This window comes from Cebus imitator, unplaced genomic scaffold (genome assembly GCF_001604975.1).
Source record: "Cebus imitator isolate Cc_AM_T3 unplaced genomic scaffold, Cebus_imitator-1.0 Scaffold11, whole genome shotgun sequence".
Classification (NCBI taxonomy): domain Eukaryota; kingdom Metazoa; phylum Chordata; class Mammalia; order Primates; family Cebidae; genus Cebus; species Cebus imitator.
In genome coordinates, this window is record NW_016107326.1 from 3,760,510 (window position 1) to 3,777,380 (window position 16,871).

At 42.7% G+C, this 16,871-nt stretch overlaps 1 pseudogene; it reads left to right on the forward strand.

Moving 5' to 3' along the window:
• Positions 1-12,698: 12,698 nt before the first annotated feature.
• LOC108318211 lies at positions 12,699-13,793 on the forward strand (annotated as a pseudogene).
• Positions 13,794-16,871: the final 3,078 nt, after the last annotated feature.

The following is a 16,871-nucleotide window of genomic DNA, read 5'->3' on the forward strand; positions in this document are numbered from 1 at the left end:
AAAAAAAAAAACAGGGAATTAAATAAGGGTAGAAAATAAAACTATGAATGTAAGCATATAATCTCTGGAGTAGAGAAGGTAAGAGGTGGAGAGCAGCGTGGCTCCCACACCATGGATCATCCCTCAAAGTCTCTCCGGCATCCCGCAGGCAGCCTCAGAAGAAAAGCTATGAGCCAATTTTCTTCATATTCATGTCATAAATTTGAAATGTAAGATAAAGTATGATTTTCAAGAAATGCCATTAAAATTCTAAAAACAATTATGTATTCAGAGGTTGCACACGAGCCACAAATTGTGCTGAGCATTTTGGAGAAAGCTGGTGTGCAGTCAGTAGGGTCTGCTACCTTCTGGCTTATGTGCTTCCCAATCATTTACATACTACTGCTTACTTTATTCAAGGGGCCTTTTTAGTTTTACTCACATGTTGCGTTTTAGCTTCATTTCACAAAAGTGGAATAGTGGCTCAAACGGTTTCTTGAGGCATAAAGGCAATAATGAAATAATAACTTACATACTACAACCAGAATAACACCATGCATAACATAATAAACAAGACTGCAGCACAAATGTGGAACACGAATTCTTACATGTTGGGACAAGTGAATCTGTGAAGGCGATGATTTCACACAAGCATTGGAAGAGAAAAGTGTGAATAGGATGTAGCCTAATGAATATCTGAAAATTGGATTTCGTTCGACAAGTGATCCGTTCGCTTTTTGTCCTTCATGCATTCTCCGTATTGAATTTTGTCCATGATGGCACAAAGCGATCCAAACTTTTGTGTAACTTTCACACAAGCTCGGTGACCTTGCCAGCATCCACATGAGGTTTCCTGGACTAAAAGCAAGGTATTGCTTTTCAAGTGTGAAACCGATCAATTGTATCACTCAAGTCAGAGAAGAGGTAGTAACAATAAGAGATATCAGTGGCATGAACATTAAGAAACAAACAACACCAGGCCCAAAGTTAATGGCTAATATTTTGCATAAAGAGAAAGCAGAATAATATGGCAGATAAACTGAAAGAGTCTTTACTACCGCGTCCTCTTGCTAGCAGATGTTTCTCATCAAGGCTGGACATAACTGAGGAACAGCGCATGAATCTGTTCCTAGCATATGTGTTTTCCTTGGGGAAAATGTTGCATGGCTTTGATCTTATTTATCTCTGAAAACACAGGCTATCTAAACAGGTATTTTCTTGTTTTGTTAATGATGATTTTGTGAGTTGTAGGGCACTTGTCACCGAAGAGACTTTGGGATCAGAGTTGACAGAGCATCTGCTGTGCATGAACATAAAATGTGAGTGAAAGAGAATTCAGATGGCGGGATGCAGCGGGAGATGGTAGCAAAGATATTTTTATGAAATTACCGGCAACCAAGTCACTGGAAATCATAAAATGGTTGTTATGAATATTAATGATGTCATAAAAATTGTCCAGAGACATTGAAATCTTCTATGATTGTCTCTCCACTAAATATCCGGTGCACCTCAGCATACAAAAGTAGAGAACAATCCTCCTTTTCTTCAGACAGTGCACACTTAGTGTCATCCCAGCGCTTTGGGAGGCCAAGGCTGGGGGGTCACTTGTGCTCAGGAGTTCTAGACTGGTATGAGCAACATGGCAAGACCCTGTCTCTATTTTTAAAAATTGTTTAAATGCCGGGTGCGGTGGCTCATGCCTGTAGTCCCAGCACTTTGGAAGGCTGAGGCAAGCAGATCACCTGAGGTCAGGAGTTCAAGACCAGCCTGGCCAACATGATGAAAGTTTATCTCTAATAAAAATACAAAAATTAGCCGGGCGTGGTGGCGCACACCTGTAATCCCAGCTACTTGGGAGACTGAAGCAGGAGAATGGTTTGAACCTGGGAGGTGGGAGGTTACAGTGAGCTGAGATTATGCCACTGCACTCCAGCCTGGGTGATAAAGACTCCATCTTAAAAAAAAAAAAAATCAGGCACCCTAGTACCTACCTACTCAGGAAGTATGTTGCACCTACTTAGAAAGCTGAGGTGGGAGGGTCGCTTGAACCCAGGAGTTCAAGGCTGAAGTGAGCTGTGATGGCACCACTTCGTTCCAGCCTGGATGACAGAGCAAGATCCAGTCTCAATTTAAAAAGAGAGAGAGAATACATCTAAATGCCAGTTCATCCACTGCTTTAGTTATAGAGAACAGTTGGTGGACAAAAACATGCCTTTTGATCCAAATTAGGTGTTGAAGGAAATGGTAAAACAGGTAAATGTAATCAAATGGCCACCATTAAGTGTGCACTGTCTGAAGAAAAGGAGGACTGTTCTCTGCTTTTGCATGCTGAGGTGCACCGGATGTTTAATGGAGAGACAGTCATAGAAGATTTCAATGTCTTTGGACAATTTTTATGACATCATTAATACCCATAACAACCGTTCTATGATTTCCAGTGACTTGTTGGCGGTCATGTTATAGGAATATCCTTGCTTCTGTCTCCCACATTGAAACTCTCAGCCTTATAGCTTTGTCTGAGGTTTCTATGTTCTATAGCAAACATAGACTTTAGCAAAAAAGCTGATCATATTTTCAAGGTCTACCTTCTATCTTTATATGTAGAACTAACTGGCAAACTATCAAACACTGAAATTTCTTAGAAATAAACTAGAATGGGAGGATGATATCGCTCCGAGGCAAGACAGTGAAAGCCTACTGCAGTTCATCCCATGGAAATGGGAACTAATACCCCTTCCTGATGGGTATTGAAAGAATGCCCTTCCTGGCTGCATACCACAGATCCAGCCTGGGTTCATCTGCTCTGTAAGGAGACCATTTCCAGAATAGCAGCTAAAATTAGGGCTAAGTTTGTGATTGTCCACTGTCATCTGCCATGATGCATTCAGATTTTGCAAAGGCAAGACTGGTGAATTAAATGGAGTTACAAGAAGGACCGCCACCTTTGAACTATTAAAGTCTTTGAGAGTGGCACTAATCTCTGCTATCTCTCTGAACGAGATATTTACTATCAAGGTCAGATGGGTAATTTTAGGAACTTCCATATGGCCTTTCCTGCTATGGCAGTTCTTTTTTTTTTTTTTTTGAGACGGAGTTTCGCTCATGTTACCCAGGCTGGAGTGCAATGGCGCGATCTCGGCTCACCGCAACCTCCGCCTCCTGGGTTCAAGCAATTCTCCTGCCTCAGCCTCCCGAGTAGCTGGGACTACAGGCGTGCACCACCATGCCCAGCTAATTTTTGTATTTTTGGTAGAGACGGGGTTTCACCATGTTGACCAGGACGGTCTCGATCTCTTGACCTCATGATCCACCCGCCTCGGCCTCCCAAAGTGCTGGGATTATAGGCGTGAGCCACCGCGCCCGGCCTGGCAGTTCTTATTCTACATCAAAGAACCAATGTGAGGATTCCTTCTGCCAGCTGCCACATGTGGTCAAGATCTTATCTCATCTGGGCCCAGTGGCTCAGGCCTATAGTCCCAGCACTTTGGGAGGCTGAGGCAGGTGGACCGCTTGAGCTCAGGAGTTCAAGACCAGCCTGGGCAACATTTTGAAACATCGTCTCTACTAAAAATACAAAAAACTAGCCAGTCGTGGTGGTGTGTGCCTGTAATTCCAGCTATTCAGGAGTCTGAGGTGGGAGGACCACTTGAGTTCGGGAAGTTGATGGTGTAGTGAGCCATGATCAAGTCACTGCACTCCAGCCTGGGCAACAGAGTGAGAGCTTGTTTCAAAACAAAACAAAACAAAACAGACTTTGTCTCTAAAAGAATAAAAATTAAAAATTACTTAGGAGACTGATGTATTCTGGAACTAAGGAAATGACACCTGGCGTTGTGAGGTGGCAGGATCCATAGACCCAATGTGGGACAAACTTTATCAAGAGCTGTCTTTTATTTTTTATGAAAAAAATATTTAAACATAAAGAAAATAGAAAGGTTAGTGAGCATTCATAAATATACCAATTAGGTTCACTAACATTCTGCCATATATACTTTACACACACACGTGCACAGATTTTGCTAAGCCATTTGAAAATCTCTTAGAGACATGTTAAAACTTCACTCCTAAATACTTCAGCATGCATATTTACAAAGACATTCTTCCATAAACTACAATACCCTTATCCCAGCTCATAAAATTAGCAATTAATTGTCTAATATCATTTAAAATCTAATCCATATTCAAATTTCTTCAGTGGCCCTTAACCCAAGTGTTTTACAGATGACTTTTAAAACCAGGCTCCAGGCTGGATGCAATGACTTATGCCTGTAATCTCAGCCTTTGGGAAGCCAAGGTGGGCAAATCACCTGAGATCAGAAGTTTGAGAGCAGCCTGGCCAACATGGTGAAACCTCATCTCTACTAAAAATACAAAAATTAGCAGACCATGGTAGTGTGTGCTTGTAATCCCAGCTACCTGGGAGGCTGAGACAGGAGAATTGCTTGAACCTGGGAGGCAGAAGTTGCAGTGAGCTGAGATCATGCCACTGCACTCCAACCTGATTCCATCTCAAAAAAACAAATACAAAGAAAAACAGGCTCCAATCAAAGACTGCACATTGCATTTAGTTATTAAGTCTCCTAAGTAACTTTTTTATTTTTATTTTTTTAGAGACAGAGTCTTGCTCTGTCACCTAGGCTGTAGGGCAGTGACGCAGTCACAGCTCACTGTAGTCTTGAATTCCTGGGCTGAAGAGATCCTCCCAGCCACCCGAGTAGCTGAGACTGCAGGCACTCACCATCATGCCTGGCTAATTTTTAATGATTTTTGTAGAGATGGGTTCTGGCTATGTTGCCCAGGCTGGTCTCAAATTCCTGGCCTCAAGTGCTTCTCCCGTCTCAGCCTCCCAAAGTGCTGGGCTTACAGGCTTGAGCCACCCTGCCTGGCCTTAAGTAAATTTTAATCTAGAAGAGTTACCCATTCCACCTCCTTCTTCTTTCCAAATGCTGATATTTTGAAGAAATGAGACCAGATATCTTCTACAATATTTCACGTTCTGAACCTATCTGATCATTTCTTTAATGGTGTCATTTAACTTGTTGTTCTAGCCTCAGTATCTTCTGCAAATGGGAAATTAGATGTAAAAGCGTGACTAAATTCCAGTTGAACTCTTTTGACAAGAACACATCATTTATTTCCAGGAGACCTGGAGTTCTCATTTTCATCCATTGGAACTTGACTTTCATTCTCTTGCGTGTTCTTTTCTGTATTACTAGCCACTTCAGGGGTCGGGGAAATCAGGCAGATTTTCCTCCTCTCCATTTCTGTATCCAGTGTACACTACAACACAGATTTTTCCCTTAAAATCAACCAAAGCGGCTTGGGCTGTGGTGGCCCATAATCCCATAATCCCAGCACTTTGGGAGGCTGAGTCGGAAGAATCGCTTGAGCCCAGGAGTTCAAGACCAGCCTGGGCAATGCAGTGAGAACTTGTCTCTACAAAAAATAAAAATTAAGTCCCAGCTACTCGGGAGGCTGAGGCAGGAGGATTGCTTGGGCCCGGGAGGTTGAAGCTGCAGTGAGCTGTGATCGTGCCTCTGCACTCCAGCCTGGGTGACAGAGCAAAATGCTGTTTCAAAATGATAATAATAAAATAGCATCAACTGAAGCAATGATGTAGCTGTCTGAAGGCAGCTGTCTTCTGACCTAATGGCAGAACATGTGTCACCAGCTTTTTTGTGTTTCAAGGGAGTTGCAGTATTCTGTTTTTGACTCTTATTCTTCTTGGGTTTTCTTTTAGGTGTGTCTTTTGGTTATCTGAAGTTTCACAAATGTCATCATTCTTGAGAATGGTGGCTTAAATGAAGCATGGCTTTATCGTAAGCTTCTGTCAATGCTGTATCGTTACAAATGTTACACTCATGACTCTAACCTGCCCGGCACAGGAACAACACTCCATCTTCCTGCTCCATCACCACCACCGTTTCTGTTCATGGCCATGCTCAGCCTACTGCCTTATTTATTTTCTCACACTCACATCTCTCTACCCTAACAGGGAGGCCACAGTGACATTTGACTTCTTAGATATTGCTCTAACCACGAGCCTTGGATACAAGATCTGGGTATTCCCTTCTTTCCAGGGTATGGCACCTACATAGGTGGCCACAGCTTCTTTGAGAGCACTGGGGAATCCATACTGCAGAGTGTGGATTCCACAGTTTATGCCGTACTGTATACTGCACGTACGCGTCCTTCCTTGTGAGGACTTGACCTTTTCAGTACTCAGTGAGTTCTGGGTCTGAGAACTGGCTTAGGTCTTGAAATTGAGCAAGAAGGTATAACTTCCCACTAGGAATAGCTGACTCTACCCTCCTCATTATCCATTCTTTTTTATTTTTATTTTTTTGTTTTAATTATTGTGGGTACATAGTAGGTGTATATATTTATGGAGTACACGAAATGTTTTGATACAGGCATGCAATGGGTACTAATCACATCACATAAAATTGGGTTTCCATTCCTTAATGCATTTATCCTTTGTGTTACAGACAATCCAATTATACTTTTAGTTATTTTAAATTGATCCTCCATTCTTGATCTCTCTTTAGAGCTTAAAACTGCACTAGGATTTTTAGGGTACCCTGTAAACAATGTTCATTGTTGCCCGTCCATTTATCTTTACCCTAGAAACACCTCCCTAGATCTCCCCTGACTGTCACTCCAAAAGTACTGGCCTTATTATGCCATCTAGCTTCCGACAATTAAGTGCTGCTGGCCTCTGCTACTGTGTGACCCGTTGTGTACTGTCATCTCTTGTCAGCCCCGACCTACAGAAGACAGTTGCCCCTGAGTTTCTCAATGTGTCGGTGTCCTCACTGTCACTGGTAGCAACTACCCAGGGCTGGTGGCACAGATGGTTAAAATAATGTCTCAAGACAGTTGTAGGTAAAGAAAGGCAAATTTATTAGAAAAGAAGGAAAATATGTTGCAAGAAAGCAGCAGGCAAGTCAGTAAGAGCGGAGCTGACTGGAAGGAGACAAACGCTTGCTGGGGATTTTATAGGGTGATGCTTGCGCTGTGTGCTGAAGAGGGCTTTATGCATATGACAACACCAGGTTGCAGTGAGCTAACTTGCATTTTTCTATCAGCCGAGGGTCTGGTGATAGCTGGGTGCAGGAAGATGGTGAGTTATCTGCACAGGACGGCTCTGTGTCCTGGACCATGAAGAAAGGCAAACTTAACGGCTTTTTTTTTTTTCTTTCCCCTGGACCCACCATCCTGACTCTTTTTCCCTAATTAGGACTCCAGACTCACCAGGGCATTCATTATCACCTGCATTCATGAAGTGTTCTCCCCAGAAGCATGGTCAACTGACCTCATGTGGGAGACCCATTCTATCATGTCCGCTTCTCCGAGCCTCTTGATTCTTTTCTCCACAGTCAGCACTGGCAGTTCCACCACCTTCATTTTACATTGACCAACACTTTCTCCAGGTTTCTAAGACTTATCCAAGACGTGTATGAACCGTATTCTGGGACCCTTGCCAGGTAGCTAATCCTGAGTGATAGAGGAGTGCCCCCTTATGGAAAAACTCTCTTACCCACTTTTATATTCCAACGCTTTGGTCCAGCACCATGGAGATTCACTCCCAGGCATACTCACCAGCTCCTGCCAGGACACATTAGCCAGGTTCTGAGCCGCCTGGGGGTAGAATTCCTCTTCATCCTTAGCAGGCTCTGCTTTCCCCCAGTTAGGTTGTGCTGACATCTGACTTTAATTATGAATCTTGTGGCTGAGAGTGGAGGTAGAGGCAGATCCTGAGGATGGATGTTGTCTTATAAGGCACTGTCTTATCTGGTCTTCAAGTTAGAAGGGCCCGCTATCTTCCAATAAGGCCATGTGGGCCACTGCTGAAGTTCAAGGATTCCAGAGAATATTGCAGTGAGAGCTCTCAAGTGCATCTACCTATTACCCCCAACCTAAGCCTTGGGGTCTTACTCCTTCCCTACCAAAGCTCTGAGTTCATCTTCCCACCAAATCAACCCTTCTTGGTTTCCTTTCATCTCATAAAAAGAGTCATTTATTGAAAGCACTGGGCTATACTTTGGAGCATAAAGAGCTAAGATTACTGCCTTTCTTCATGGGGCAAGAATGACTTCACATTGGCTCAAGCCACTGACCACTTCCTATCTCCCTTGCTACATGACTGTTTTAGGGATGGGAGTTTAACCCAAGTTAGCTGAGGCTCTTGGAAAGAGGGTCCTGCACTGTTTATTGAATTTGCTGCTCCAAAGACTTGAAGTGTGCAGTGGGCTTCCTCTGCAGCCGGAAAGGCAGAAACCAGGACGGGGAACCTCAGAGATTCTGGGAATTGAAGTCAGGAGATGCTGCCATGAACACCTGGCAGGGAACCAAGCTGGAAGAAGCACTGTGGAGAGGAGAATGCTGCTGACACAATTCCTTCTCTCCGTCAGGCCATACCCAGCTGCACATCTTACTTGTGTGAAACAGTAGCCTCCCACTTCTGTTTAAATCAGCCTGAGCGTTTTGTCATGGTGTCCACCCTAAAGAAGTCCATGGTATAGCAAAAACTGGTTACAGTTTATAATACTCTGCCTCATTATTTTATACTATTCCCTCAAAAGCTGTTCAGTTTTACATGTTATTGTTTCCTCTAGTTGGGAAGCTAGATTGTCCGCTCTGCTGAGTCCAGGTCTTAGGTCTTCTTCACCAGAATGCGTATTTATAGAGGACATTCAATATACACTTAATGCATTGATTGTGTAGAAATTAAAAGAAGACCGGCCAGGCACGGTGGCTCACACCTGTAATCCCAGCACTCTGGGAGGCGGAGGCGGGCAGATCACGAGGTCAGGAAATCGAGACCATCCTGGCTAACACCGTGAAACCCTGTCTCTACTAAAAACACAGAAAATTAGCCAGGTATGGCAGCTCGTGCCTGTAGTCCCAGCTACTCAGGAGGCTGAGGCAGGAAAATCACTTCAACCTAGAAGGCGGAGGTTGCAGTGAGCCGAGATCATGCCACTACTCTCCAGCCTAGGCAACAGAGTGAGACTCTGTCCCCCCGCACCGCCAAAAAAAAGAAGACCAATCAAATGAGAACTGTGAAAGCCTGTTCATTCAGAGCTTACTACAACAAGGGAATCAGCCGTTATTACTTGTCTTGTTGCAGAGACTCAAAGGAAGGCAGAGGAATGGGAAAGCTTCAGAGTAGAGAAAAAGAAGGTGTCAGGTGTGCTCTGATGGAGCTCATGGCCTGGGGAAGCTGTAGGCGGCTGGCCGGAGGTGAGCCTCCTATGTGATTGGTGAGGGGGGCATATTTGGCTTTCTCTGGTTGATCCTAAGTTGGAAGCAGGGACAAAAATTAGAGAAGCTGTCAGTTGTTAATCAAATCTTGGCCATTTAGGGCCAGTTGTTAAAGAGGCATTTTATCTGTGGTCTGGCCATGTACTGAAAATGTACAGACTTTTTTCTTGGCCTTATTTCCTAAACAATACAGGGTAACAGCTATTTACATAGCATTTACATTGTATTAGGTATTTTTTTTTTTTTTTTTTTTTTTTTTTTTTTTTTTTTTTGAGACGGAGTTTCACTCTCGTTACCCAGGCTGGAGTGCAATGGCGCGATCTCGGCTCACCGCAACCTCCGCCTCCTGGGTTCAGGCAATTCTCCTGCCTCAGCCTCCTGAGTAGCTGGGATTACAGGCACGCGCCACCATGCCCAGCTAATTTTTTGTAGTTTTAGTAGAGACGGGGTTTCACCATGTTGACCAGGATGGTCTCGATCTCTTGACCTCGTGATCCACCCGCCTCGGCCTCCCAAAGTGCTGGGATTACAGGCTTGAGCCACCGCGCCTGGCCTGTATTAGGTATTATAAGAAAATGGTGTAACTAGTAGAATCAAGTATATTAAAGGAAAATGATTAGTATTTGACCTATTTGATATCAGCATTAATATCAGAGTAAAAAAAAATAGCAATGTTCAACTTTCTTTCTCCTAGGAAACATTCCTAGGGGTTTGAGGAGGGTGACTTATGACTTCCTCTCACAGATATCTAAACCAAGACTTCTTCAAATTTCACGTGCATATGAATCACCTGGAAATCGAGGTGCAGGGTCGGACCTGAGTTTGCATTTCTAAAGAGAGATGCTATCAAGATCTGGCCCATCAGCCACTCAAGACCTTTAACATATTTCATACCCATCGACACCCTGATACACCTTGGCCTGTGAAATGCTTTACAAGCTTTGCTAAAGAACACGTTCATAACGTGTCAGTTCTTCAGCCCTGATTCCCTTAGGGAAATCCGTTGTTCAAAATGAGTGTCCCATTGCTGTTCTCTATCAATCTGGCGGGGGAAGTTACTGCCGGTCACTGGCCAAGCAGCATAGATCGGGAGAACTCCATTACCTTGGCTCTATAAGCAACATCACTATTCTGAGTGGTCATTCTAAGCATGAAATTGTAGATACGGTGAACTCTGATCATGTAAATATAGGATTCACTGTGCTTTGTACTTTTGTTGGCAGACAGAGAGGGTTTCCAGGGATTAGAGGAAATTAATCATCAACCTGAGCAAGCAGCCTGTCACAGCCTCTTGCCCTGCAGCCCATGTGGAATGCAGTCAGTCACCTTGCTGGTTGGAATCGGCTCCTGACAGACCCCAGCAACTTACAGATGAACCCCAGTGAAGTTTCTTCATGACCATGCTAAAGTCTTCCTCCCCTAGAGGATCGATAGCTTTTTCACCATAACATGTGACCCATCATGGTATGCAGACAGAGGGTCTGGGTCACTGGGACCGCCCTTTTACATGCCATGATGCACCTCTCCCCTCTCCATCACTCCATCCAACCCTCCTGTCACTCTCCCTCAGGAAGACATGGCTTTGGGGAATATTCCCTGTGTCTGTCTTACTCATGCCAAGTAACACAATGCCTATTGATCAAAATCTGAGTTTTCCTGGAGGGTCGTTTGTTACTCGCCAGGCAAATAAACCCGAGTTTTTGGGGGGTAACATTATGAAATATTCTGAAGTAGTCTGGTAAAAGATTTCTACTTTCTTTTTCAAAGTATTCATAAATAAATGAGCTTGCTTTGGGCTGCGGAGATAGTTTCACACAAATAATTCCTCTGAGCAGGGGCACCAGTGTGGAGATACAGAGTGACCTACCAGCTCTCGCCTGTCCCTGGGCGGGAGGGGCTGGGCCAGTGCCACCCCTGGATTGTTTCCTGTTTATGCATTGCCAGAGGCGGGATGAAAAGAAAGGGCTGTGGGGATCTGAGGCTTGGAATTCCAAGAGAGCTCCCAACCAAGCTGTGGTGCTTAGACAGACACCTGCACACCTCGCTCTCCTCCAGCTGGTCCTACGCATTCAAAGACCCTTAAGGGGGTCTCCACATCAGATTTTCATCTCTTCTTCCAAATTTGCCTGCCCTCTGTTCAGTTTTCTCAAGGCAGGGATGGATGACTAGCAAAATTATCCAAATGTTATGCTAAGAGGAAAGATAACTATTTCTTTTGTCTGAGTCCTTTGTCTATCTTTTTCTTTTCAAGTATTCCCTGTCCTTCAAGAGCCAGATGAATGCCACGTCCTCTTCAGAGCCTTCCTGGATGTCACAGCCCACCATTACTGGGGCTCAGAAAACAATACCTGAACATACGGAGCTCTGGCCTGCAGCTCGCCTTGAAGTGAAGGAGATTGGAAAGTTTCAACAATGGCCTCAGCACCAAGACCTCTCTGCCCTCCTGCTCTCCTGTCTCACTCCTCTTTCTCCCCTGAAACATAGGGAGGGACTGTCTCTGAACTTTCCTTATCTCCTTAAAGATGGACCTTCTAAAAAGGAACTCAGTTCCTCCTCCAGAGACAAGATTCACTGTATCACAGGAGAAGAGACTGGGGGTCCAGGCTGCTTGCAGACATCGCCATATGCTGTCACCTGTTCATCTTCCCCAAAAAGCAGTTACTCTCCGCTAAGCAGCCTACATCCCCGGTCTCCTCTTTATGAAGAAGTGGATAAGCTTGTAAATTTCACTGGGTTTGAGGTACTCACTTTTCTTTCCTCTGCTGCCCCCATGCGTGTAATAAATGTGCATGTCTTTTCTCCTGTTTCATCTGCCTACTGTCCTGGAGTCAATTATGAAACCTCAGAGAGTAGAGAGAAAGTGTTTTCTGCCCCTACAGGAAGCAGCTCTTGCTCTCGTGGCAATCATCACTGTCTGCCTGGTGTCATACATAAGTACCCAGTCGCCCCTAAAAGATTGCAAACTCTGTGAGGGTGGAGATTGTGCCTCATTCATCTCCTGCAGGCACTCACGGAGAAGGAAGAAGTCAATGAAGCTTCTTATGTTCTAAGGCCTGCTAAGGTGCTTATGTAGCCAAATCTTGTCTTACCCTTATAACATATGTTGCTTTACCTTTGATCATTGTAATGCCACTTATATAGCATGTTATAATTTATAAAGACATTTTCATAGACATCATTTTTTTACCAACATTAACTTCCAACATCCTTCCATGCATGTGATATTTAGGGGACAGTGTATCTATCTGTTCTTTTGCCCCAAAATGACAACCAGCAGATGGCTGCCTGCATCTCCACTTCGAGATTTTGCCTGACTAACAGCTCTCTGACTTCGCAAAGAGGTCATCAGTCATCACAGAACCACAGAATCATGACGTGAGGGCAGCTGGCCCCCTAGCACGCACCCAGCTGCCTTAGAGCCCCCATCACTGGGCTCCCCCAGGGCCCCTGGTTGTGCGCAAGACAAGATGCTGAGGCGCACCCTGGAAAACCGACGCTCAAACCAAACAACTGCAAGCAGCTGTCTCAAACGGGGAGAAGCATTTTGGAGAACTGTGCCGAATCCTTGCTGCCTATGTGCGGAAAACTGCCAGAGCAAGACAACGCAGAGCTCCTGATGAATGAAATCAACTCCTATGCCGCTACAGAGACCCCACCTCTAAGGCTGGGCCTGATGAATTTTGCTGATGGGTTTGCCAAACTTCAGGATTATTGACAAGCAGAAGTTGAAAGACTTGAAGTCAAAGTAGTTGAACCCTTGAAAGCTTATGGAACCATTGCAAAAATGAAACAGGATGACCTCAAAGCAACATTCACAGCAAGGAATCGAGAAGCTAAGCAATTAACTCAGGTAGAAGGAACAGATCAGCGAAACCCATCTGATCGACGTGTTATTGTATTCTTTGAATTTTGGGTTTTTTTTTTTTTTAAACCAAATGTTTTTAAAACATTTTTTTAAATGCTTTTTAAGGTTGTTACTGTGCAGCTCAGCCAGAAACCACATGAGGAGTGGCTCTTTGAGAGTGTTTGAGGTTCCAGAACACCTCCATTCCTGAGGGGAGTCCCATGAGCAGCGATTTGGGCCTGCACCAATTGCTTGGTCCTTCTTCCTTTGGAGCAAAGGCAGAAACAGAATTACAAAGAGCTGCAAGGGATGCAACTCAAACAAGTCATCATCTAGAGAAAATTACTGACAACTTTGAAAGGCAAAAAATAGACTATAAAGACTACATTTTCCAAATTTATCACAATTGAAGTGTTATTTCACAGCAAAGCTTTAGAGATCTACACAGCTGCCTACCAGAATATACAACAGACGGATGAGGATGATGATTCAGAGGTTTTCCAAAAGTCTCTGTATGCACAGATTATTCATCTGGTTTAGATATGATAAGTGCAAATTCAAAGTCACCTCATCAGAGATCATTGTCAGCTAAGTGTGCACCTGGAACAGGACAGGTAACTGCCAACTAAGAAACAATCAGCAAGCAGAAGATGATGCAGATGAAGAGTTAGATGTTATAGAAAAGGAAAATTTTCTTAAATAAACTACACATTTCCATTTGCATCATAAATGACATGAAATCCACAATGACTAAATTGTAGAACTTTATTCTCATTTTGATAAGCCTCAAAATGAAATCCAGCTAGAAATGGAAAAATAATTGAAGGAAACTTACGCTGACCAAAAATGAAGGCTATAAAAAATATCACACACCAGTCATTTCAACACACACACAAAAAATGACGTGAGCGTAGCAGTTTGTTCTGTGCTACAGGTGAGGGAAAGAAACCCTTGCACCCTGAAAAGGAGTGTTTGCTTAATGTATTATCAGAGCTGAGAAGAAGGTTGTCTCTTTTCTCCTCTTCCTCTTCTTTTTTAAATTAACACTGCTTGTTTCCAAAAATCTACTCTACTGATTCAATTTGCCTTTTTGTTTCTTTCTACTTTTCGTTTAGATTGCCTTCTTTTGTTCTCTTTATTTCCCCTTTCTCTTTTTCTTGTCAATTTTCATCTCTTCTATTTTCCATTTCTTTGAGCCCTTTGTATATTTATTGTCTAATCATCTAAAACGTGGTATGAACAAGTCATCTTATTCCCTTTTACTTAATTTTTTAGTATCATTTGTTTCTGTTCTTTCTTTAGTGTCTCATTTTGTGAATTTTCTACATTATCACTTCCTCTATTATTTCAATTATTTTTTCATTTAACATTGAGATGATCCAAAACAAAACAAAAAAAACAAGTTCAGGGAATTACATTACAAACACCTGTGGGCCCACTGTTCAGCTTTACTTGAAATTTTGCCAAATTTGTTTCAGGTTTTTATTTACTTGGGAAATAAAATATAGGTTAAGAAAGCCCTTTTCTACTCCTGTTTCAGTAAAAACAAAATGTTATCATGAAGTGATGTTAAATTTTATCAAATGTTATTTCTGTATTGTCTAAGATGCTCCCATTTTTTCCTCAATTTGTTGGTATGACAAATAAGATAAACGCAATTTTCTAATATTAAACTATCTTTGCACGGAGATAAGCCCAACTTGTTCATGATATCTTCTTCTTCTTCTTTCTTTCTTCTTTCTTCTTTCTTCTTCTTCTTTTGTGACAGAGTCCTGCTCTGTCACCCAGGTTGGAGTGCAATGGCACCATCTCAGCTCACTATAGTCTCTGCCTCCCGGTTCAAGCTGTTCTCATGCCTCAGCCTCCTGAGCATCTGGAATTACAGACATGCAACCACCACACCCGGATAATTTTTGTGTTTTTAGTAGAAACGAGGTTTCATCATGTTGGCCAGGCTGGTCTCAAACTCCTGACCTCAGATGATCCACCTGCCTCAGCCTCCCAAAGTGCTGGGATTACAGGTGTGAGCCACCACACCCGGCAATATATTCTTATTTATATATTGCTAGAACTCTGTTGGCCAAAATTTATTTAGGACTTTTTAACTGTATTCACAAATAAAATTGGTTTATAATTTATTTTTGTACTGTTCTGTTCAAAATTGTGTTTGTTCATAAGCTGGGAAGCATTTCTCTTTTTCTGTTTAAAAAATTACTAGATCATTCAGAAAACTATTATACATTTAAAATTTATTTGTAAAATTAGGTTTCTGATGGTTTGATTTTTAACTGCTGATAAAATCATGGAAGCATGATTATTGATGTATGCAAGTTTTCTGTTCCTTTTCAAGTGTCTTTTGATGTGTTACATTTATTTTAGGAAAATGTCCATTTTATCTTTTTTTTTCAATGTTGTCATTAAGTTGTGAATAGCATTCTCATAGGGTTTCCAAAACCTCTATTCCCTTTTGGCAATGACTCATTTTAGTCCTAGTGTATTGTGTGTGTGCTTCATCTCATTTTTTCCTGCTCAATCTTGCTTGCAAGCCATTCCATTTTATTTGTTTTTACAGTCAATCAGCTTTAGGCTTTACAATCTTCTCTATCATTTCTTGTTTTCTGTTTCATCAATTTATACTTTCTATTAATACCTTGCATCTACTATTTTGGGGTTTACTCTGTTTCGTGTTTATGTCATTATTTTTCAGTCTTTTCTTTTTTACAAAGATGCAAGCATCTGAGATTATACATCTCCCACTTACACTTTTTTTTAAAATTTCAACTTCTATTTTAGATACAAGAGGTATGTGCGCAGGTTTGTTACGTGGGTAGATTGCAGGATGCTGAGGTTTGGGGTGTGAAGCCCATCACCATCCAGGTAGCGGCATAGCATCCGACTGGGAGTTTTTCGATCCACATCCCTCCCTCCCTCCTTCCCCACTCCAGCAGTCCACAGTGTCTGTTGTTCCCATGTTTATGTCCATGCATGCTCAAAGTTGAGCTTTCACTTACAAGTGAGAGCATGAGAGATTTTGTTTTCTGCTCCTGTGTTAATTTGCTTAGGATTATGGCCTCCAGCTGCATCCATGTTGCTGTCTGTAAAGGACGTGGTTTTGTTCTTTGTTATGGCTGTGTACTTACTACACTTTTGTGTGTGTGTGACGGAATCTTGCTCTGTCACCAGGCTGGAGTGCATTGGTGCGATCTCGGCTCACTGCAACCTTTGCCTCCTGGGTTCAGGCAGTTCTCTGCCTCAGCCTCCTGAGTAGCTGGGACTATAGATGAGCGCCACCATGCTCAGCTAATTTTGGTATTTTTAGTGGAGACGGGGTTTCACCGTTTGAGACGGCCAGGCTTGTCTCAAACTCCTACCTCGTGATCTGCCTGCCTCCCAAAGTGCTGGGATTCCAGGCATGAGCCACCATGCTTGGCCCTTACTACACTTTTGACGTACTCTGCACATTATAATTTTCATAATAATTCAGTTACATATTTTTTTTCTAAGTGAAGAAGTAGTTTGGGGTTGCGTTAAAAGGATGTGTTCTGCCTGGGCAGAATCACACTGTGCCTCTGTTTCATTATCTGTAAAGTGGAGATAATGGTAGCTCTTTCTTGGGGTTGCTATGAGGATTAAGTGAGCGAAACATGGAAAATGTCTGGCACATCATAAAAGCTCAAATACTGTTAGTAATTATCATTTTTATAATTTTTTTGATTCTTAAGTTTTTAGAAGATTTTTTAATCTCTAAAAACATAATCCTTTGTTGCCTTTTTTTTTTTTT